Below are 22,772 nucleotides of genomic sequence, written 5' to 3' on the forward strand. Positions count from 1 at the left end.
CCATCACTCTCTTCACCCCTAGAATCAGTCCTTCTTTATACCTCCAAAAATAGAGCAAAAAGCCGCCATATGAGCCCTAGAGTCGCAGCTTTCACCTATACGGAGAAAATATACATTAAAAACATCTGTAGTTTTGTGTAGACGCCCTCTATTGCTGTGTCCTGTAAATTTTCTATTTGGACAGAAAATTATGCAGTAGCAGCAAAGTGGCTGGAATTTATGCAAAATGCATCTAAACGCTGCAGAATTTTTCAGAATTTTTTTTTGCAATTTTAAATCAGCAGAATTTAGCCAAAATTTGTTGTGACTTCTGCTGTTCCTGTGCTAAGGCTAGCCCAGTGTCCTGCTCAATGTGGTGCAGATTAAAGAGAAACGGTCAGCAGGATTTTGCTAAGTAAACTACAGGTATTGTCATGTTGGCGCTGCTGCACTGATTAATATGATACCGGAGGTGAAGAAATCTGTTGTGGTTCTTGTGTAATCAGTGTTTGCAGTTTTGAGTTAATGATATGCCCGTGCTCCGGGGCGGGACTGTAGCATGTTCTTCATCATAGAGACAGCCAGAGGGAGAGACAGCCAGAGAGAGAGACAGCCAGAGAGAGAGACAGCCAGAGAGAGACAGCCAGAGATGGATAGAGACAGATAGACAGCCAGCCAGAGAGGGAGAGAGACAGCCAGAGAGAGAGAGAGAACCACACAGCCAGCCAGAGTCTCTCTGTCTCTGAGTCTGTGGCTGTCTCTAGCTGTCACTCTGCCTCTAGCTGTCTATGAGTTACTGGCTGCCTCTCTGTCTCTGGCAGTCTAGGAGTCTCTCTGTCTCTGGCAGTCTGTCTCCCTCTCTGGCTGGCTGTCTCTCTGTCTGTCTCTATGATGAAGAACATACTTGTGTGGCCTGTAGGCAGGGTCTTTTCTTGCTGATCTGGCCTAGAGCACCAGGATAAGACCCTGCCTACAGTCCCGCCCCGGAGCACGGGCATATCATTAACTCAAAACTGCAAACACTGATTACACAAGAACCACAAGACAGATTTCTTCATCTCAGGTATCATATTAATCAGTGCAGCAGCCCCAACATGACAATACCTGTAGTTTACTCAGCAAAATCCTGCTGACAGGTTCCCTTTAAGACCTAACCATATATATTGGATGGCTGTCAGCCGAAAGATCGCTCGTCCGACAGTCATCTCAGCCGTCTCTCCCAAACACAGGAGCGCTCATTCGGCCGAGCGCTCCTGTGTTGTCTATGAGAAAGCCACCGACTGACACTGCGAATAATGTGATAGACGGTCAGAAATTGGACATGCCTGATCGACACACCTCCTGACCATCATTTGGCCAGTGCGTCCATACACCTTAGACTGTCGGCCGAACCCATTGATATGGGTCTAATATGTACGGCCAGCTTGAGGGATGGACCAAGTTTCATCAGTGTTTGGTCAAAACATCATCAGTTTTTCTCGTACAGTACAGACCAAAAGTTTGGACTACCTCTTGAAGCTCATCAAGAGAATGCCAAGAGTGTGCAAAGCAGTCATCAAAGCAAAAGGTGGCTACTTTGAAGAACCTAGAATATAAGACATATTTTCAGTTGTTTCACACTTTTTTGTTAAGTATATGTGTTAATTCATGTGTTAATTCATAGTTTTGATGCCTTCAGTGTGAATGTACAATTTTCATAGTCATGAAAATACAGAAAAATCTTTAAATGAGAAGGTGTGTCCAAACTTTTGGTCTGTACTGTATGTGGAAAAAAAAAGTTTCTCTACCCTCTCCTTTCTGACAGTCTGTGAAAATTGGTCCACTCTCAAATGGCATTCAAGTGCAGTCTGATTTTTTCCTGGACCAATACACTTTCATTGCCGATTTTGATCCGACATATCTCTGTGATTTGCACAGACCGCAAAAAATCACGGACACGTGAATGATCAGATTCACTAGTAGGGATGAGCGGACCAGAGGAAGTTTGGGTTTGCCCATTTCTAGGTGCGAGTGCCATGTGTGAAAAACATAGATAGGACTTGTATGCAAAAAATGGATGTCTGAATGAGCACTTACCACTGCAGATTTTCCTACGACTTTCTCTGGATTAACAGTAGAAATTTTCTGCAGAATTTCCAGTAAGTGTGGTAGTATATGGATGGGATTTCTCATAAAAATCCAGAGGCTACAAAACCTGATAGGCCTAATGCTTTTCACAGCTGAGGGTTTGCTACAACTGTATCCAGTTTTGACAACAGCTGTAAGCAGCAAAGTTCTCTCTTTGCTAATTTGCAACAAAATGTATCAGTTTGGAGTCCAAGCTGTTTATTTCCATACTGGATACAACTGTAACAAACCATCAGCAGTGAGAAGCATTAGGTCTGTAGGTTTCATCTTCTGGATGTGAACAACAATATTTCCATTCATTGATGGCGCGTGGAGATCTTTAAAATAGCGAGGAATAAACATAAACTATATTAATAAGCGGCATGAGAAGGTATTGCAAGAAATCCCACAGCTTCCGAGTAAAAACATGCAAGAAATGGTTCAGGAGAGGGGATTTACATCACGAGGGTCTGCAGACACAGATTGGCTCCTTAAAGCCCCCATACACAGACTAATGTCTGACGAATCCGCCGATATGTGAATGAGGATGCAGGCTAACTGATGGTCGGGAGAGATGTCGATCGCACAAGTCCGTTTTCAAACTTCCTTTTGCATCGTTCTACTGTAGATAAGCCCATGACACTCCCGTGGGCACCTGGCCGCTGACACTCTCGTGGGCACCTACACCTGACACTGCTGTGAACACCCACCCTTGATGCTCCCGTGGGCACCTGGCCGCTGACACTCTCGTGGGCACCTACACCTGACACTGCTGTGAACACCCGCCCTTGATGCTCCCGTGGGCACCTGGCCGCTGACACTCCTGTGGGCACCTACACCTGACACTGCTGTGAACACCCACCCTTGATGCTCCCGTGGGCACCTGGCCGCTGACACTCCTGTGGGCACCTACACCTGACACTGCTGTGAACACCCACCCTTGATGCTCCCGTGGGCACCTGGCCGCTGACACTCCTGTGGGCACCTACACCTGACACTGCTGTGAACACCCACCCTTGATGCTCCCGTGGGCACCTACACCTGACACTGCTGTGAACACCCGTCCCTGATGCTCCCCTGGGCACCTGCACCTCCCGTGGGCACCTACACCTGACACTGCTGTGAACACCCGCCCTTGATGCTCCCGTGGGCACCTGGCCGCTGACACTCCTGTGGGCACCTACACCTGACACAGCTGTGAACACCCACCCTTGATGCTCCCGTGGGCACCTGCCCCTGACACTCCCGTGGGCACCTGCCGATGAAACTGCTGTGGGCACCTACACCTGACACTGCTGTGAACACCTACACCTGAAACTCCTGTGGGCACTGGTCCCTGATGCTCCCGTGGGCACCTGCCCCTGATGCTCCTGTGGGAAAAAGGTATGGGAGAGACAAAGAGTAGTTTAGAACTCCATGCATGACTCAGTCTCTGCCTGTTGTTCTGCCCCCCTATACTTTTCACTGCAGCTAAACCGTTAGGCTACGTTCACACTATCAGTATTTGGTCAGTATTTTACATCAGTATTTGTAAGCCGAAACCAGGAGTGAGTGATAGAAACACATGCACCACTTCTGTATTTATTATACTTTTCCTCTGATTGTTCCACTCCTGGTTTTGGCTTACAAATACTGATGTACAATACTGACCAAATACTGAACGTGGCCGTAGGTATATAATATGTTTAGTAGAGGGACATCAGTAATGCAGGAGTTTAAAGATCTGCTCCAGAGTTCAGCGATAATCCGCAGAGCACCCAGCTAGGAGGTCAGAGACTGCCGCGCAGCACGACACCACCGAAGACCGAGCAGCACCGGATGAATGAGGACAGGAAATGATGTGCTGAGCTGTCAGGAGCACAGCTGCAATGCAGAGCTGTAAATCACATGTCACCGCTGGAAATCTCGTGGCCATCCAGCAACGCCGGTTTTAGACAAAGTTTGGCCCTGGACAAAATGCTAAAACATTGCACCATCACACAGAAACATTTATACTGCATTTACACCAGCTGATTTCAGACCATTAAATGATAGACAGCATTCAAGTCATTGGGCGTTTTATTACCAGCCTCTGTGCACAGGCTGACGAGGAGTGATGGGGACATGGATGATCACTAATACAATCGCTCTGTCGTCATACAGTATCATATCGACAGCACGTGTCCTGTATGAAGTGGGCGATGTGCTGCTGAGAATAATGGTTTAATGATTCAATCAACCAATGAATTACAATATTTTTAACTATGGATGCAACATACACACATACACTATGCCACACACATACAATCCATACTACACACATACAATGTATGTTACACACACACGCACACTCCATGCTACATACACACACACACACACTCCATACTACACACATACACTGCATGTTAAACACACTCACGCATACTTCATGCGACACACACACAAACTCAATACTACACACATACACTGTATGTTACATACACACACACACATATACACTCAATACTACACACATACACTGTATGTTACACACACACGCACACTCCATGCTACATACACACACAAACTCAATACTACACACATACAGTGTATGTGTGTAGTATTGAGTGAGTGTGTGTGTACCTCCATGGTACACACACACTCAATACTAAAAACATACAATGTATGTGTGTATGTGTGTGTAACATACACTGTATGTACACACACACACTCCATACTACACACATACACTGCATCTTAAACACGCATACTCCGTGTGACACACCACACAAACTCAATTCTACACACATACACTGTATGTTACACACACATGCACACTCTGCATGTCTCACACACAAACTGCATGTTACACTCATACAGACTCCCCCACCTTATATTACACACATTGTATGTTAAAAGCATAGACTCTGATTTCTTAAGACTGGCGTCACACCCCTTGAGTTCGGTGCATCTTATCATTGGCATGCACCTCGCAGTCAAGGCCTGGAATAACATCCCTGGTGTAAGAAACGCCAACACTTGACAATTTTACCCAGCCCTATTCGGGCTCCTCCACATCTTGGCAGAGCTGCCCGACACACAAAACATTTTTGTAACAAAAAATTAGGACGACTATTCAAAATATTTTATGCCGGTTTTTGGTTTGTAAAGACTGAGGGGACCACATAGTGATTGGTTGACTGAACTTGCAGCTTTGTAGGATCTTGCTGGGGGCCCTTTTGGGGATGGGGCCCCTGGCAAAAGCCCAGTTTGTCCCCCATTATCGTCGGCTCCGCACTCCAGCTGTTATAAAAACTACATCTCTCAACATGACCTTACAGCAATCATTTATCATGGCATGGTGGAAAAGTTGTAGTTAAAAAAATTACAGCTGAAAAGCCCCATGTTGTTCACTACAGTATAGATGTTGTGTGTAAGCTACAGTCATGGCCAAAAGTTTTGAGAATGACACCAAAATTATATTTTCACATGATCTGCTGGCCTCTGGTTTTTATTAGTGTTTGTCTGATGTTTATATCACATACAGAAATATAATTGCAATCATATTATGAGTACCAATAGGTTATATTGACAGTTAGAATGAGTTAATGCAGCAAGTCAATATTTGCAGTGTTGCCCCTTCTTCTTCAAGACCTCTGTAATTCTCCCTGGCATTCTCTCAATCAACTTTTTGACCAAATCCTGACTGATAGCAGTCCATTCTTGCATAATCAATGCTTGCATTTTGCCAGAATTTGTTGGTTTTTGTTTGTCCACTCGTCTCTTGATGATTGACCACAAGTTCTCAATGGGATTAAGATCTGGGGAGTTTCCAGGCCATGGACCCAAAATCTCTATGTTTTGTTCCATGAGCCATTTAGTTATCACCTTTGCTTTATGGCAAGGTGCTCCATCATGCTGGAAAAGGCATTGTTGGGCGCCAAACTGCTCTTGGACGGTTGGGAGAAGTTGGTCTTGGAGGACATTCTAGTACCTTTCTTTATTCATGGCTGTGTTTTTAGGCAAGACTGTGAGTGAGCCGATTCCCTTGGCTGAGAAGCAACCCCACACATGAATGGTTTCAGGATGCTTTACAGTTGGCATGAGACAAGACTGGTGGTAGCGCTCACCTCTTCTTCTCCGAATAAGCTGTTTTCCAGATGTCCCAAACAATCGAAAAGGGGATTCATCAGAGAAAATGACTTTGCCCCAGTCCTCAGCAGTCCACTCCCTGTACCTTTTGCAGAATATCAGTCGGTCCCTGATGTTTTTTCTGGAGAGAAGTGGCTTCTTTGCTGCCCTCCTTGAAACCAGCCCTTGCTCAAAGAGTCTCCGCCTCACAGTGCGTGCAGAAGCACTCACACCAGCCTGCTGCCATTCCTGAGCAAGCTCGGCACTGCTGGTAGTCCGATCCCGCAGCTGAAACAGTTTTAAGATACGGTCCTGGCGCTTGCTGGTCTTTCTTGGGCGCCCTGGAGTCTTTTTGACAACAATGGAAGCTCTCTCCTTGAAGTTCTTGATGATGCGATAGATTGTTGATTGTTGACTGAGGTGCAATCTTTGTAGCTGCGATACTCTTCCCTGTTAAGTCATTTTTGTGCAGTGCAATGATGGCTGCACGTGTTTCTTTAGAGATAACCATGGTTAACTGAAGAGAAACAATGATACCAAGAACCAGCCTCCTTTTAAAGTGTCCAGTGATGTCATTCTTACTTAATCATGACTGATTGATCCATTAACACAGGTGTGGGTGTTGATGAGGACAGGGCTGGCGATCAATCACTAAAACGATGTTAGCTGCTCCTTTTAAGGCAGGACTGCAATGATGTTGAAATGTGTTTTGGGGGTTAAAGTTCATTTTCTGGGCAAATATTGACTTTGCAAGTACAGTAATTGCTGTTAAGCTGATCACTCTTTGACATTCAGGAGTATATGCAAATTGCCATTACAAAAAATGAAGCAGTAAACTTTGGAAAAATTACTATTTGTCTCATTCTCAATACTTTTGGCCATGACTGTACATTGGTGCGTGTGTAAGGGTCTCCATACACATTTTACGCGGCCAAACCGAACAAATTTGGTAGGATGAGCTGCCCATTGGGTCCCCGCACAGTCGGTTATTCTGGGAGCACAGCAGTGCAGTGAAGACCTGAAAACGAGGGAGCAACGCCCCTCCAATTTTGGGATTAGTTGGGATTCCAGTGATCGGACCCTGACCAACTGATTTATTCTTGCGACGTGCCATCACTTACCGAGAGGTGAATGATAACTTATGTGACTTTCTGATGCAGTTTGGGGCCGATTCAACATACACTTTTCACCAGAATTACAGTCCCAGCCAGCTTCGCCATTTTTTTGAAAGTGCGGCAACCAAATTCATCATAATTTGTGTTGTTGTTGTGACCCACAGACAAGCTGTGAGGCAGGATAGTCAAACGTTCTGGGGTCATTTACCAAGAGAGCACATAGTAAAGTAAAGGGAAAAGATAAAGGCGAAGTCACGGTCCGAGATCAGAATACCAGGAAGGTAGCGGATCAGAGCAAAGGGGCTAAGATGGTCAGAGCAAGGTCCAAGGTCTGCCAGCAATAGATCGACAGAGCACAGGAATACATGGCAAAGCACCACCAAGTAAATGCTACGTGATCTGAGGCTGACAGTGCAGCTAAGTAGCTGGGTAATCACTTAAAACAGAACACCTGAAGGAAGCTCAGTCTCAGATTGGATGGCTGAGCTGTCAATCAAAATACCGACAACTCAGCACGCCCCTGCACTAGATTGGACGACTGAGCTGTCAGTCACTGCATCCAAGACACTGAGTGGAGGAATCGTGACAGTTGTGTAAATGATGATACAATTTTTCTATTAAAAATAATGGCACGCATTTTGTAGCCAATTTTCATGCAGGCTTTTTGGCTTTGAAAATTTGATTTTTTTTTCCAAGCCAAACTCTCTTTGAAAAGAATTTGGTGTAAATATAGCCTTATGGTATAGTCACATATATCATGGATTTCTGCACGACACGGATGAATAGAACATGGAGGTTTGGTAAAAAGACATAAAATTTACTACAGGGGTCAGTAACCGTTGGCACATGGGGTCTTGTTTGTCCGGCACAACCGAATAGTGTGCACATAAAATTGTGTGACTATTGGCACAACTGTTGCAGCTGGACTATTCTAGTTTTTCAACCCGGAAAGTCCGTCAGTCCCTGTGACTGAAACTTTGCCACCCTGTGAATGACGATCTTTCTTTATAACTTGGCACACTATCCAAAAAAGGTTTCCTAGCTGCCTCTGCACTACAATTTCATGATGCGTTTAGGCACACAAAAAGGAAAAAAATTCTAATTTCTAACGGACAAAAATAACCAATTTAGAAATTTGCATGAATAATTAGGACCCTTACTTTTGTAAGAAAAAAAAAGGTATTTTAAAGTGATTGTGTTATCAGAAAAGGACCAATCAGGTTTTTGTGTTACATGTACTTTTGTTTTTTTCAAAAAGTTTGGCAAAGGTTTTTTTTTGCTATTTTATTATATTCCGATCTTTATGAAAAAAAAAAAATTAGTAATGTTGTAAGTTTCATGCTGGCCACGCGAGCTATTTTAGACTCATAAATCATGCAAGTTTTCAGCAGTCTCATTATCATCAGAGGCAGGATTACAAAACATAAAAACCTGCACAATAGGTAATTTTCTGATGACACATTCATCATACATGTTAGATTGAAGGTTGAATCGTCCAGCTGTCACAGGTGTGTCAGAAGTGACAGAGAGTCGCCTTGCAGTTGGTTGCAGGAGATCTCTACGTTTGGCATTACACACATCTTCTTAGAGGCTGGCTGTCTGTAGGACCCAGCGGCTACCTCCCTCTGGCTAATTAGCTCCCTGGCCTGAGTGTATAAATACCTGGTGTGTCTGAGAGGGAGGTGCAGGTGATATTCATTACTACTTGTGAAGGCTTTAGCAAGAGCAGTACTTCTCTCTGGAGCTTGAGGCCGTGTGCGCATTTGTCTGGAGTCGTCTAAAGCTAAGCAATCACCCCCTGTTTGTCTACCCTTGTCGTCTATAGAGTTTAGTGGAGATAGACTAGTGTTCATCTCCTCCCGTCCCTAGCCTTAGCCATACACCAGGGAAAGTCAGGGCGAGGCACGAGTGCGGCGATTGGTGAAGAGCTAATATAGGGACGGTAGTTGAGACAGGGTGACACTAGACCAGACTAGGAGGTCTCTACTCCCCCCTTTCCCTAGTGTCTGGGCTCCCTTTCCCTCTTCTCTCTGTGTTGCACTGTCTTTCCCACATCTGGCGTGACACCGGCTATCTGATATGTAGGCGAACTTCTCTCGTTGTCAGGAGAGAAAAGGATCAGGCAGTTTCAATGAGAAAGGTTCATAAGTTTGTTCTTCCCCCTAGTTGAGCGTTCATATGTATGGGAACTCCGGAGAGTTAGGCCAGCCATACATAATAGATGGCTGTCGGTCGAACGATGCTTTGACCGATCTTTCAGCCAACAGCCATCACATCCGGCACTCCCATGTTTGGCCAAGCGAGCGCTCATGTGCTCTATATGAGATATCACGTTGGCCGGCGGCTTTTCTTAGGGAGAACAATGCGATCAGCATGCCAGATCAACATCTGTCCCGATCATCAGTCAGCCATACACATTAGACCATCGTCTGAAACCGTTGATATCGCTTGGTTCAGCCGATATTAGTCTAATGAGTATGGGGGCCTTTAAATGCGTTTAGCTGACAGTTATCAAATGTCCTTGGCCCCCTGGATGACTTGGCATACCAATAGATAACATACACAGCCCACCATTTTTTGATTTGCACTGTGTAATACTCAATTTGACCTACGGGAGTGCTGCAGGGAAATTGTACACTAGCTGACAAGTTAGCCCCAAAGATAAAAAAACAACTGGATATCACAGCTTAACCAAGTGATTGACTTATCCTTGGGAGACCCTTCTAAGAAAAAGGGATTGTTCTAAATAGCTAATCACTTTAAGGTTAGATTCACATATTCGAGTGCCGCGGTCTGAGTACGGACAGAGAGTCATTGCCTGTCGGCAGAAACTAGACAGCCTCATATATGCCTTTGGATTTCGGGACGGTCGTTCTGTGCATCATGGCCAGGACATACTGATGTGAAAATGCAGCCTTAAACCACGGCCCCACTATCAGTATTTGGTCAGTATTTTTTCTCAGGAGTGGGAGCCAAAACCAGGAGTGGGTGATAAATGTAGAATTGGTGACTTGTTTCTAGTCTACCTTTTCTCTGATTGTTCCTCACCTGGTTTTGGCTCCAACTCCTGAGAAAAAAATACTGACCGAATACTGACCAAATACTGATAATGGGGCCGTGGCCTTAGTATCAGTCAGATATAAGAATCAGCCTAATGGGGCAGGAAAAGAATTGGATTGTTATTGAAAAAAATGCATTAAACATTCACAGACAAGGGTGCACTTTACTCTGTACGGCCAGCTCACACAGCTATTTTTCAGTTCATCCCAATTGACTTCAATGGAAAATACTCAGTCTGACAGTCCACCTTCTAATTGAGATTGCAAAGGTTTTCGTTTTTGTTTGTTTTTTTTGTTTTGTTTTTTAATACACAAATCCCATAGCATAGAGAGATGTACACGGCCCTATAGATCGCGGGTTGTCCACTACTTTGACGTTGATGACCTAATGGCCTATCCTTAGGACATCAGATCAGTGGAGGTTCGAAACCTGGCACCCCCAACAATCAGCTGTTAACAGGTCTGTACAGAGTGTCCGGAGCCGAAACATCACAGCTCTATACACTGTGTAGTGGCCGTTCCTGGGTACTGCAGCTCATCTCCTGTTGAAGTGAATGGGTTCCAAGCTGAAGTCAATGGGAACGGTCACTAAACAGAAAGGGAACGGCTCCATGCTCTGTTTACATACTGGCTGTTGCCGGTGCTAATCAGTGGGGTTCCCAGGTATCAAACCACCCCCAAATTGATATTATTCGCTTATCCTAGATATAGGCCATCAATATCGAAGTAGTGGACAACCACTTTAAAGGGGTATTCCCATCTCCAAGATCCTATCCCAATATGTAGTAGGTGTAATAATAATAATATCAGCAAATACCTCCAATTAGAAATGTAGTATAGTTCTTCAGATTTGCTATGTCGCTTACCCCATGTGCAGGGCATTGCAGTAGCTTAGGTATCCATGGTTATGACCACTAAGACCTGTCTAATTAATTAACTGTCACTATATGAATGGACGTAACCATGGATACCTAAGCTACTGCAATGCCCTGCACATGGGGTAAGCGACATAGCAAATCTGATGAACTATACTACATTTCTAATTGGAGGTATTTGATAATATTATTATTACACCTACTACATATTGGGATAGGATCTTGGAGATGGGAATACCCCTTTAATATTAACTGCATATTTGAAACCTTTTATTCATACCATGCCCAAACTTGCATCAGCCAAAAAATGGAAAATACGGCTATTTCTACACAGTGGTAACATGCAATCCAAGCTCCATAGCCGCAGTGAATGTGACTTTACTGTAAGGCCATGTTCACACGTTCAGTATTTGTAAGCCAAAATGAGGAGTGGGTGAGAAATACAGAAGTGGTGACGTGTTTCTATTATACTTTTCCTCTGATTGTTCCACTCCTGATTTTGGCTTCCAAATACTGATGTCAAATACTGACCAAATACTGAACATGTGAACGTGGCCTAATAATGATACAAAAATTATAAAGAAAAAAAGTTACTTTAATATGATGCATCTTATGAAAGTTGCATTGCCATGCAGGAGATTGGTGTCAGAGCATAGTGGTACAAAATATGTTACAGTGCCGCTGGCCAAAATAATGCCAAATTTTACTGATTGTATTATAATTGTAACCCTAGTCGTCTCCACACAGGTCTACTACACCAACGAAGCCCATCACATCTAAAGTTAGTTGAGTTGGACCACAGGGAATTGACTGTTATGACCGTAATTTGTACGCAAAAATATCCGTATTTTGGCAGTATAAAACATGGATTCACATCTCCATTCATTGCTGGTGTACAGATCGCGATTTCGGGACAAGGTGGAGGTCTCCTGGCCTGAACCAATAGTGTCATAGGTAACAATGAGGCTGCTCGTTCGGGTCAGGAGGCAGTGGCCAGTCCGGCAGTCGCGGCCTGTGCCTGGCCAGTCCGGCAGTCGCGGCCTGTGCCTGGCCAGTCCGGCAGTCGCGGGCGGTACGTGGCCAGTCCGGCAGTCGCGGGCGGTACGTGGCCAGTCCGGCAGTCGCGGCCTGTGCGCGGCCAGTCCGGCAGTCGCGGCCTGTGCGCGGCCAGTCCGGCAGTCGCGGCCTGTGCGCGGCCAGTCCGGCAGTCGCGGCCTGTGCGCGGCCAGTCCGGCAGTCGCGGCCTGTGCGCGGCCAGTCCGGCAGTCGCGGCCTGTGCGCGGCCAGTCCGGCAGTCGCGGCCTGTGCGTGGCCAGTCTGGCAGTCGCGGCCTGTGCGTGGCCAGTCTGGCAGTCGCGGCCTGTGCGTGGCCAGTCCGGCAGTCGCGGCCTGTGCGTGGCCAGTCTGGCAGTCGCGGCCTGTGCGTGGCCAGTCTGGAAATCGCAGAGGGCTAACTTCACACATGTAATGTTTGCCGTCCAAATATACTCTGCCCGGATGAGAAGCCAGTCCACACTCAAACCGTGAATGTCGGATGTATGAAACCACCTCAGGGTTAGGCCGTGTACATTAGATGTAAATCAGTCAACTTTGACAGCTCTTTTACAGCCAGGATAAAGAAGGATTGGGCATGTTGAATTTCAACAAGCCCAATACTTTGTTCTAAAACGAGTCAAGATTAGTCTGACAAGGCTTATTCCCCTCTCCCCGTTGAAAACAAAAGCACATTCAGCTAAGCCAAGCATACACGTGTATGGAGGAGTCATGAAACACAACCTAAAGGTACTGATAAACCTTAGAGGAATAACTCTAAGCAGTGTCGGACTGGGATGCCAAGGGCCCACCAGTAACCAGCTCCAGGACCTCACTTTTCAGCTACATGCAAATGTGACATTATCCTCAATCACAAATTTATATAACAATGAACTGGGCAGATTGTTAAATGAATAAGATGCTGCCTTTGTCTGTACATAGTGATTCCAGTATATAGTGCCAAGTACTGCTCATATATGAGGGGGCCCACCAGAGGATCCTCCTGTTCTCCTGTGGGCCAGTCCAAGCCTGGCTCTAAGGTATATCGGCACCATCAGGTTGTGTCTCCGCCAACGAGTTTGTGCCATGTTGAAATCATGCATTTATTTTTTTACTATAGAGAAAAACTGAAGGAAAGATCCATGTTTCTCTTGTTGGGATGCATTTTGGATTTCCGTGAACCCGCCACATTGTCTCCTGATAGCTGCGAATCTACATTGTGACAATCTCGATTTAAGAGTGATTGTAGGATAAGAGGTGCACAATGGGGTGTTTGCTATGGATTTAGACAATCACAACCCTTAATCCTCGCACCCCTGGTATGTAACTGTATTAAGATAAATCTGCCAAAGTAAAATGTCAGCAACCCCCGACCTCCCCTAACTTAACCCCATGCATATCTACTCTCCATGCAAAACCCATGTGTATACATAGAGCCACCCCCTTTTAAAGGCCGTGGGATCTCACGACTATACATAGGCCCCTCTGTCAAACAACAAAGACCTCCGCAGCCTCCTCACAAGGCCTGGATTTTCCAAACAAGGCCTACTCCCCACCAGGCCCTGCACAACACAAGGAGCATCCAGTCCCTGATTCCTGCACTTAACCCATCATGGAAAATGAAAATGCAAGAAAAAAAAATAAAGGTGATTACTTTGTAAGGACGGCACTTACATGTTCTGTTTTAATTATTCGTGTCATCTGGTCACCTCTACAGATTTCATGTGGGCCGACGTGGGTTCCTGCTCCAATACAGCTGTTGGCAATCACAGTAAAAAAAGAGAAAAAAGAGGGGGGACGAAATCCAGGCAGGGCCTGTTCTCTGCAGAGCCGGCAGTCAACGAGAGGCCCTGAAATATCAATCCAGTGTCCTTTTTTGTGAAGCCACCTACATGCATGTGTCTCCAATTATAGCTACACGGGTTCCCCTGTGGAAGCTTAAAAAGGAGGTGGTGGGGGTAGGTTTAATAAGGAACCCATCCGCAGAGTAATTCATGAAAAGCCAGCTCCACGCACACACACACATAAGGGACGTGAATGTAAATGCAGAGGGCTTGCACCAGCAGCAAAGCAAACGACAAAAGCAGAGGCCTTCTCGTCAATCCTCCCCCTGTGGTGTATGCAATCAGCCTAGGAAACGCAGAAAGACATGTCGATGGGAAAAAAAAAAAAAAAATCACACATACACAACATACATGTCTAGTAGCTCCATGTACAGTCTATGGAAAAAGCGGACGTAAAAATTTGAATAAAACAAGGATTGCATTGGAAAAAAACAAAAATAACCGGAATGTATGGAATGTTCTATTCAAAAACAAACAAAAATAACCGGAATGTGTGGAATGTTCTATTCAAAAATCATGGAAAAAATAACCGAAAAGTGAGTTCAAACCCAAGACACGGTGGTCAACAGAAACATTGAGTGGACGCAGTGACCCTAGTGTTATCATTAACCACTTACCCAGTGCAAATATCCCCAAGGCTGCCTTATGGTGAGGAGCCTGGTTTCACATTGTGGAGACATTTTTCACTATTGTTCTCCATTTTTTCTTGATTCAGAAAGCTGGGGCTGGCCAGTAGGACTTAAACGTCAACCCAAAAAACAAGAGGGGGGGCTCCTTTTTGCTTTTTTTTTCCTGTTCTAGGAAGTAACAAGAGATGGCGGAATGTGTCAGAGGTCCATTTCAACAAGACTTGGCGGAATGTGTCAGAGGTCCATTTCTTAGTATCCGGTCAAAGCCTTTGTTCCGGTCTTCTTGTCATTCATTCCAGCTGTCTCCTGTGTGTCGCTCGCCAGCCACGCTCGCTCCCTCTCTTGTATCTCTCACAGGCCTCCAGCTTATAGACAAGATGCACAAGCCGGCTCACATGAATGCATGCACACTTTTTTTTTTTTTTTTTTTTTTTAACAAGACAGGTTTTGCTTTTTCATTTGCAGCTTTGGAAATTGCACGTAATTCGGACACAAGTCCTTACTCATTCCAGGCATTCTTCATAAAACCGATAGAGGCCTGATAAAATAGAGGGAAAAAAAAAAAGTGAAAAATAGGCGATTGTTACGTCGATGACACATTGGCGTCGGAGAAGGGAACGTATACCGTAATCGAAAATTCACGAGAGGCAAAAGATTTGCCTTTTTTTCTTTTTAGACACTGAAGTGACATAAACAAAATATAAATAGTATATTATAACATACAAATATATGTTTTTGCAATTTTCATGGACAATTGGGACTATAAGTAAAGTATACATGGTATACTATACAATATATGAACATAAAATATAACAATCTGATAAATAATGTAGCAGATTATGTGCATGTAATAATGTTGCACCTAATAAGAAGTAACATATTTATCAGAGGCGATGTTATGAGACATAATATAACAAATCTAACGTATGATATGATGCAGCGAGTTCAGACGCAGCAGAGCTTGTCATCTGGCCGTACGACATCACAAAGTGTAATTTATTACATGGTTTTACGTAGGTTTACGTAGGACTGCAGCTCGGCTTAGAATTTGATCCTGATGCAATCTTGACAAATTGTGAAGACACATATTCATGCTACATACATAACCAAAGTATGTAACTGGCTAAAATCGCGCCCTTTGACCTTTCAATATGGCTCTGCAGTGGCTAAGGGGTTAAATACAGGCATAATACGCCATAGTGCCCTTAATGTGACATGATAGCAGTAGATTTAGTAATTTATATGTATGGCAGCATTAACCAGCACAGACACAACATGCATATTATTTACAGAACATGCAATTTGAATTATTATGTTTTTTTGCGCCCCCGGGTCTATCCCGACTTGTTTTTTTCCTGTGCAATTTGCTGCTAATTTCAATATATATATATTTTTTTGCATCTAGAAAAATCCTGAGCTTTATTGCAGCAGAATATAAGATGTCGCCCTCCCCCGCCTAGTGAAAGCACGCCTGATAACGTGTTTTTTTTTTATTATTGCAAATGTCACATACCGGCGCTGTGTGTCTTACAGTTAAATGCATACTCAGTGGAAGAGGTACCTTAATGCAATCTCTTCTCTCTGCCATGTAGGATCCATCCCAACTCAGCTCAGTCACTGCATTGTTCATGAATCTGATCTGCCTGAAACCAGTTCCAGCTGGATCTGGACACCGTACATAAAGGGGGCTATGGCATCCCTGGGATACAAGCCATTAGTCCCAAAATCATAGGCCTCGCTTAGCTAATTCTAGCAATATTTTTGCATTATTAACCCCCCTCCTCCACAGGAGTATTAACCATTTATCCTGCATTGATAATCATCAGTTTTGCAGGGAAGGACAGAGCAGAATGGAGCAGGCCCCCTCGTCACCAGAGCTCGCTGCAGTGTGTATGGCTCCTGTTACAGCAGGGAGGAAATTTAAAAGGGGGGGTTATTATAAGGACGGACAATGGCGCTTGTGGTTATGTTCATTGTGCAAATGAAAAATAATTAATTTGTAATAATCCAGACAGAATACTGATACTTCACATACCAGCAGCTCTCTAGTTGTTGCAGAACTACAACTCTCAGCAGGCCCTGATGGCCACAGTGTTGTAAAAGCTGAGGAGACAAGGTAGAGATGCACATTTTTTTTATCATTATTTATTCCCCACCCATTTATTTAGGGTTTCTTCCAATTGATGGCATTTAAATAACAATTATTTTATATGATCCCCCCAAACATTAATACAGACCCCAAAAAATGAGTACAGACCCAGATGACCTAAACAAATATAGACCCCCAAATAAATGCAGACCAAACCTCTTCAATAAAAACTTCAGACTCCAGAAATCAGTACAGACCCCTAAAAAAATACAGATCAGATCCTGTGAATAAATTCAGACCTCTGATACCCCCAAAATCAATACACATGCCTAGCCCCACACCGAAATCAATTGCAGACCTATGACTAGACCTGTTAGAGACCCCCTAATCAAATATGGGCACCAGACCCACCAAATAATACAGACCACTGAACAAATACAGACCAAATCAGGTAATACAAATACAAATCTCCCTCACCCACCAAACTAAACCTCTTAGAGACCCCATAAACTAATATAGACCCTAGACCCCCTAAATCAATACAGACCAATCAAAACTAATACAAACCACTGAAACCTCCCTACCCCCCACCAACTCCCCTAAATCAATGCCGACTCCATATACCCTCCTGATATAAACCCCAGACCATTTCCCTTTACATAAAAGCAGATCCACACTAGAGAAGACCCCTAAATACTGGAAAATAACGCTGGCCTTGTTTCCCATAGCAACCAATCACAGCGCAGCTTTCATTTTTTCAGAGCAGTTTAATAAATGAAAGCCGAGTTCTGATTGGTTGCTATGGGCAACTGTGAAACAGATTTTCTAAATGTAGGCCCATATTTATAATGAGCTGTACTCAGTATTAGACCACGGCCCCACTATCAGTATTTGGTCAGTATTTTTTCTCAGGAGTGGGAGCCAAAACCAGGAGTGGGTGATAAATGCAGAATTGATGACTTGTTTCTATTATACCTTTTCTCTGATTGTTCCTCACCTGGTTTTGGCTCCAAGTCCTAAGAAAAAATACTGACCGAATACTGATAGTGGGGCCGTCATAATGCTTAACACCACACCCAAATCAATAAAGACCCCCTAAATCAAATATGGGCCCCAGACCCACCAAATAATAAAGACCCCTGAACAAATACAGACCAAATCCAGTAAAACAAATACAGACCCCCCCCCCCTCACTCACCAAACTAAGGCCTCATTCACACGTCCTTTTTTGGCGTACGTGTTATATCTGTGATTTTCACTGATAGAATGTGTACACATTATAGTCTATGTGACTGTTCACATCTCTGTGTTTTTGGTTTTTTTTGCGGACCGCGTAGTAGTAAAAAAGTAAAAAATAAATCATGGGGTCATGTCCTTTTTTGATCCAAGTCACAAATCAAAATCAGCCATACAAGTCCGTGAAAATCACAGATGGGAAAAACTGACAGATTGTCCAAATACTGTAGAAAATCAAGCCATTTTTCTTTTTCGGTGTACGAGAAAAATCAGACAAGTGCCTCATTCACACATGAGTGATTTGAGATCGTGACAGACAGGGGGCAGCTCTCAAGGCCCTGTGCGTTAACATTCCCTTAAACCGGCATTTAATAGTCCAGAAATTCCATTAATTCAGCACGTGTTTCCGGCCGGAAATGTAATAAAACTGATCATTGATTATTACTGTATAATCTATTTAATTTTCCGCCTTTATCTACTCTTCTAGGGCCATCTGCTAATCCAGGGACCAGATGTTATTCTCCGAAGGTCCCATTTTTCTCGCACGTATGCTGTTTTTATACCGGATACCACGCGGACGTATTATAGGCTATGGCTATAGCGGGGCATGACCAAGATAGGTCAGGTTTGTGGCCCAAGCTCAGTGAATGGGTCTGCGATGAGAACGGGCGGCACATGGACGCCATCTGTGCTGCATCTCTTGCAAACACGGGTCACACGGTCTTCAAAATGGAGGAACTGTGGTACAAGTCAATAGGACGCACTTTGCTATCTGTTTCAGCATCATGGCCTTCATTATAAATAGATTTAGGCCAGGCCTCCATGCAGGAACGGCTCCTTGTTTATATGGGCCCTTGGGGTAGTCCCCATTGGGTTCCTCTTCAATTTTTCCTTCACGTCTTCCAGGAGTTAAAAACTTTATTTTTTCGGTGAAAATAGTCGTATGCTTGCTTTTTGAGTTGTAGTACAAAACAGCGACTCTACCATTTATACTATTGGCCAAATACTATTCTGCTATCTTATTAGTTAGGACAAGTCTGCATGTGGTGATACTAAATATGTTAATATATATTTAATAGTAATATTGCAAAAAAAAAATCACTTTTTTTGCATTGGTTATGCACCCCCAGGTGACCTATGATTGCAATATTGTACTATGGCAGAGTGTTGTAAAATTATCGGTCTCCTGTGAAGCCCAGCCACAAGTGTACAAATATGGCAGAACATAGGCCCCGACATACAGTGACAACCCACGATCATGTTGCTCGGGAGGGGCAGTGCAGATGGGCGTTGTAAGGGTCGCTTTCCTCCATTTGCAGCATCTTAAAGGGCTTGACCCTTTTCTGAAAAGTTTTTCCTATAAGAGTAAAAAACAAAAAACAAAATGCGCTTTATTCACCCTACCCCGGTCAAGCGCTGAGTCTCCGCCTCTGGTCCTGGTGCCTGTTATTGTCTGCAGCGCTGACGTCATTGCAGCCAATTATTGAGCTCAGCAACTCTCATGCCATCTACATCGACTTAACTCAGTTGTCAAAAAGACGTCAGCTCCGCAGACAACAGGCACTTGGAGCAGTGGTGGAGACTCTGCATTGGACCTGGGAAGGGGGAGTAACGCACAGTTAGTTTTTTTTAAAAAAAACAGAATTTCTGGAAAACATTTTGCTGAAAGGAGCACTCCATTTAAATGTCGCTGCTGTGATTGACAGTGGCATCAAAGAGGTTAAACGGTCCCAATCAGAGAAGTTAACGCAGCTGGCACCCACACTTTATAGACATCGCTCACATTCAGAGTGGGCACCCCAAGTGCTGCGGGCACCGGTTTGCGGGGTACTTGCCCCAGCTCTGGCTGCATGGTGCTATTTTACCATGCGTGCATGCTAGATGCGCTGCAAATTCACATGCAGTGTCAGGTGTCAGGAATGCACATGATCCCGTGATCATCCCATGGAGCCTGGGCCTCACGTCAAATAAGGAAGCCTTAGAAGAACCCGGCTCTGTGCCATTTGCTCCATTGTATGGGTTCACCATCTTCAGATCTATTTAAAGAAAACAGGAAAAGCTGTAGCACTAAAAAGCTCATTCACATGCAAGAAGCAAATCCCCAAGGATGGGGGGCAGGGAGGGAAGATTCTGCATGGGAAGGGGGAGGAAGGGGACATTGTCAATATGTGCAATTGCAGATAAAACAATCTGTAATATATGTTGCCAAATCCGATACATTGGTGCAAAGGCTCCAACACAACGGATTAAAATATAAAAGTGCAACGATCCAGATCGGTCGTAAAGCAAAGCCCCCAAAATAAAGAGAATGGCGCACAAATGGTTACAGCCTATAATCTAGCAAGACAGACTTTGCACGTAAACGACATTTATTTTCTTCCATGATCCTTTCTGCATTCAAATTTGCAAATATAGAAGTCTTTCATCCTATCCTCACCCCCTCCTAGTAAATAATAATGGTGCCATGTGATTCCTAAAATAATAATATGGGATTAATGGCGACATAGTAGTAAATGCTCATGTTCCAACCACCTACCTGCAGATATCTCCAGGAGAAGAGCTATATACACTGCTGGATGAGGCTGTCATGGATGGGAGGGAGTCCTGTGCATGTGGAGGAAGGAAGCTCAGGCCTGGGCTGACACAAAGGAGCTCCGGCTGCCTGCTGGCCATCCCTGGAATAATGAGCTGTACCTCTGCAGCCATCACCGGGAAACATGATCTGTCAGGACGACTCAGGTTTCTACACAAAAAGGCTTCGCAATCTGCGCAGATTAGGCCTCGATATTTATGGAATTCAAAGGGTTTTTTTTCAGTATTTTGCTGCAAAAGTGCAAGGCCATGTTCCCACATAGCGTAAACGCTGCATTCTTTTTTCCGCTGCAGTCTATGCCTCGTTCACACCTTAATATTTTTCACGTGAGCAAAAAAATGGTACCTGTGCCATCAGTGTTTCGGATCAGTGTTTCATCAGTGTTCGGTCCATGTTTCCATTTTTACCATCAGTGTGTCCTCATCAGTGTTTTGGATCAGTGTACGGTCTGTGTTTCTGTTTTTACCATCAGTGTGTCATCAGTGTATGGTCCGTGTTTCTGTTTTTACCATCAGTGTGTCATCAGTGTTTTGGATCTGTGTGTCATCAGTGTAGGGTCCGTGTTTCTGTTTATACCATCAATTTCATCAGTGGTTTTCACCAATGCACAAATAAATAAATCACAAAACTTCTCTAATCCTTTGCAGTGTTAAATACGGACGGCACACGATGAGCTCTACCTGTTTTTCATGGACCCATAGTCTTTTATTGGCACTTTTCAACCATGATACCTTTAAAACTCAAGAAGACATGTCAGTTTTTTTAACGGACATGTCACTATAAGGGGTAAGTGTTGTGTGAAAAAAACGATATAACACGTACATGCGACACGGACGTCTGAATAAGGCCTTATTATGCTGAAAATCTGCTGCGTTTAAGGTCATGTTCACACTTTCAGTATTTGGTCAGTATTTTACATCAGTATCATCAGTGTTTTGGATCAGTGTGTCATCAGTGTACGGTCCGTGTTTCTGTTTTTACCAGGAGTGGTAAAAAATGCGGAAATGGTGACATGTTTCTATTATACTTTTCCTCTGATTGTTTCACTCCTGATTTTGGCTTACAAATACTGATGTAAAATACTGACCAAATACTGAATGTGTGAACGTGGCCTAACCATTTAAGCAAAGTGCATATGATTTCATGAAAAACTCGTGTTGCTTTGCGTTTAAAATGAACTGTGTGTTTTTGATGAGTGTTTCCTTATTGACTTCGGTGCGGAGCTCCCGAAAATCATATCTTAAAAAATGCAATTGCATGTCTGTGTAAAATCGGCAATAAAAAATGGCATAAAAACCCACAATATTCAGAGCAGATTTCTAAAGTGTACTTTGGTGGGGAAAAAATGCCACGTTTCCCCACATGGGAACATGGCCTTACATGACTGCAACGTGGTAATATACTGCATTTCTTTATCCTTTTTTAGGCCTCATTCAGACGTTTTTCACGTACATGTTCTAAACCTGTTTTTACCCATTAAAGTCTATGGTGTTTTCTCCGAGTCCGTGGTTTTTTTTTTTTACTCCCCTTTTGTCCACAAGAAATTCACAAAGAAATGTTTGTTTCTGATCAGAGTCATGAATTGAAATTTCCCATACAAGTCCATGGGTGCATGAAAATCATGGACCGCATACGACTAGTATCAGTCTGCAATCCGTGTGCTGTCCGTGATTGGCAATGAATAGGAGAAACTTTGAAAATTATTTAATTTTTCATACGTGAAAAATCACTGATGGTAAAAACTGACCAAACACTGATGAAACTCAGACTCTTTTTTTTTTTTTTTTGCGTGCAAGAAAAATCACTGACGTCTGAATGAGACCTTACGTTAAAGTAGGAATAATTTTGTTTTTATTAGCATCCAGGAAACAAGTCGTTAAATTCTTTTTGACTGTTTTTATGTATGATGTTTTTTCAAGTAGAGTAAAATATCTAACTTTTTATAATATTATATTATTTTATACTATTATATTTTCTTAAAAAAAAATGCATATATTGACGTATAATGATTATCACACTTTGAAAATTGTAAGATCGCCATTGTGTCACCTAATATTTAAGCAAGTTTTTTCAAAAATTTCAAACTATATCGCCCTATGACTTTTCTCCTCATTCATATACTTATA

General features: G+C 43.6%; 1 protein-coding gene across 4 annotated transcripts in view; it reads right to left on the reverse strand.

The window, feature by feature from the left end:
• Positions 1 to 20,821, reverse strand: part of ZNF532 (zinc finger protein 532) — a 66,041-nt gene extending 45,220 nt beyond the window's left edge. The window contains exons 1-2 of one of the 4 annotated variants that reach the window (XM_073680779.1): positions 20,590 to 20,821; positions 14,717 to 15,266 (exon numbers count right to left, since the gene is read on the reverse strand). The gene's annotated coding sequence lies outside the window, so the exon portion shown is untranslated. Of the gene's footprint in view, positions 1 to 13,929; positions 14,367 to 14,716; positions 15,267 to 16,289; positions 16,604 to 18,015; positions 18,331 to 20,589 lie in introns of those variants that run through there. The other 3 variants (XM_073680790.1, XM_073680788.1, XM_073680794.1) reach the window with 3 other exon arrangements.
• Positions 20,822 to 22,772: the final 1,951 nt, after the last annotated feature.

The sequence above is a fragment of the Phyllobates terribilis genome, unplaced genomic scaffold (assembly GCF_046119375.1).
Source record: "Phyllobates terribilis strain yellow unplaced genomic scaffold, ASM4611937v1 Scaffold_1__5_contigs__length_1240528914, whole genome shotgun sequence".
In the NCBI taxonomy this organism is placed as follows: domain Eukaryota; kingdom Metazoa; phylum Chordata; class Amphibia; order Anura; family Dendrobatidae; genus Phyllobates; species Phyllobates terribilis.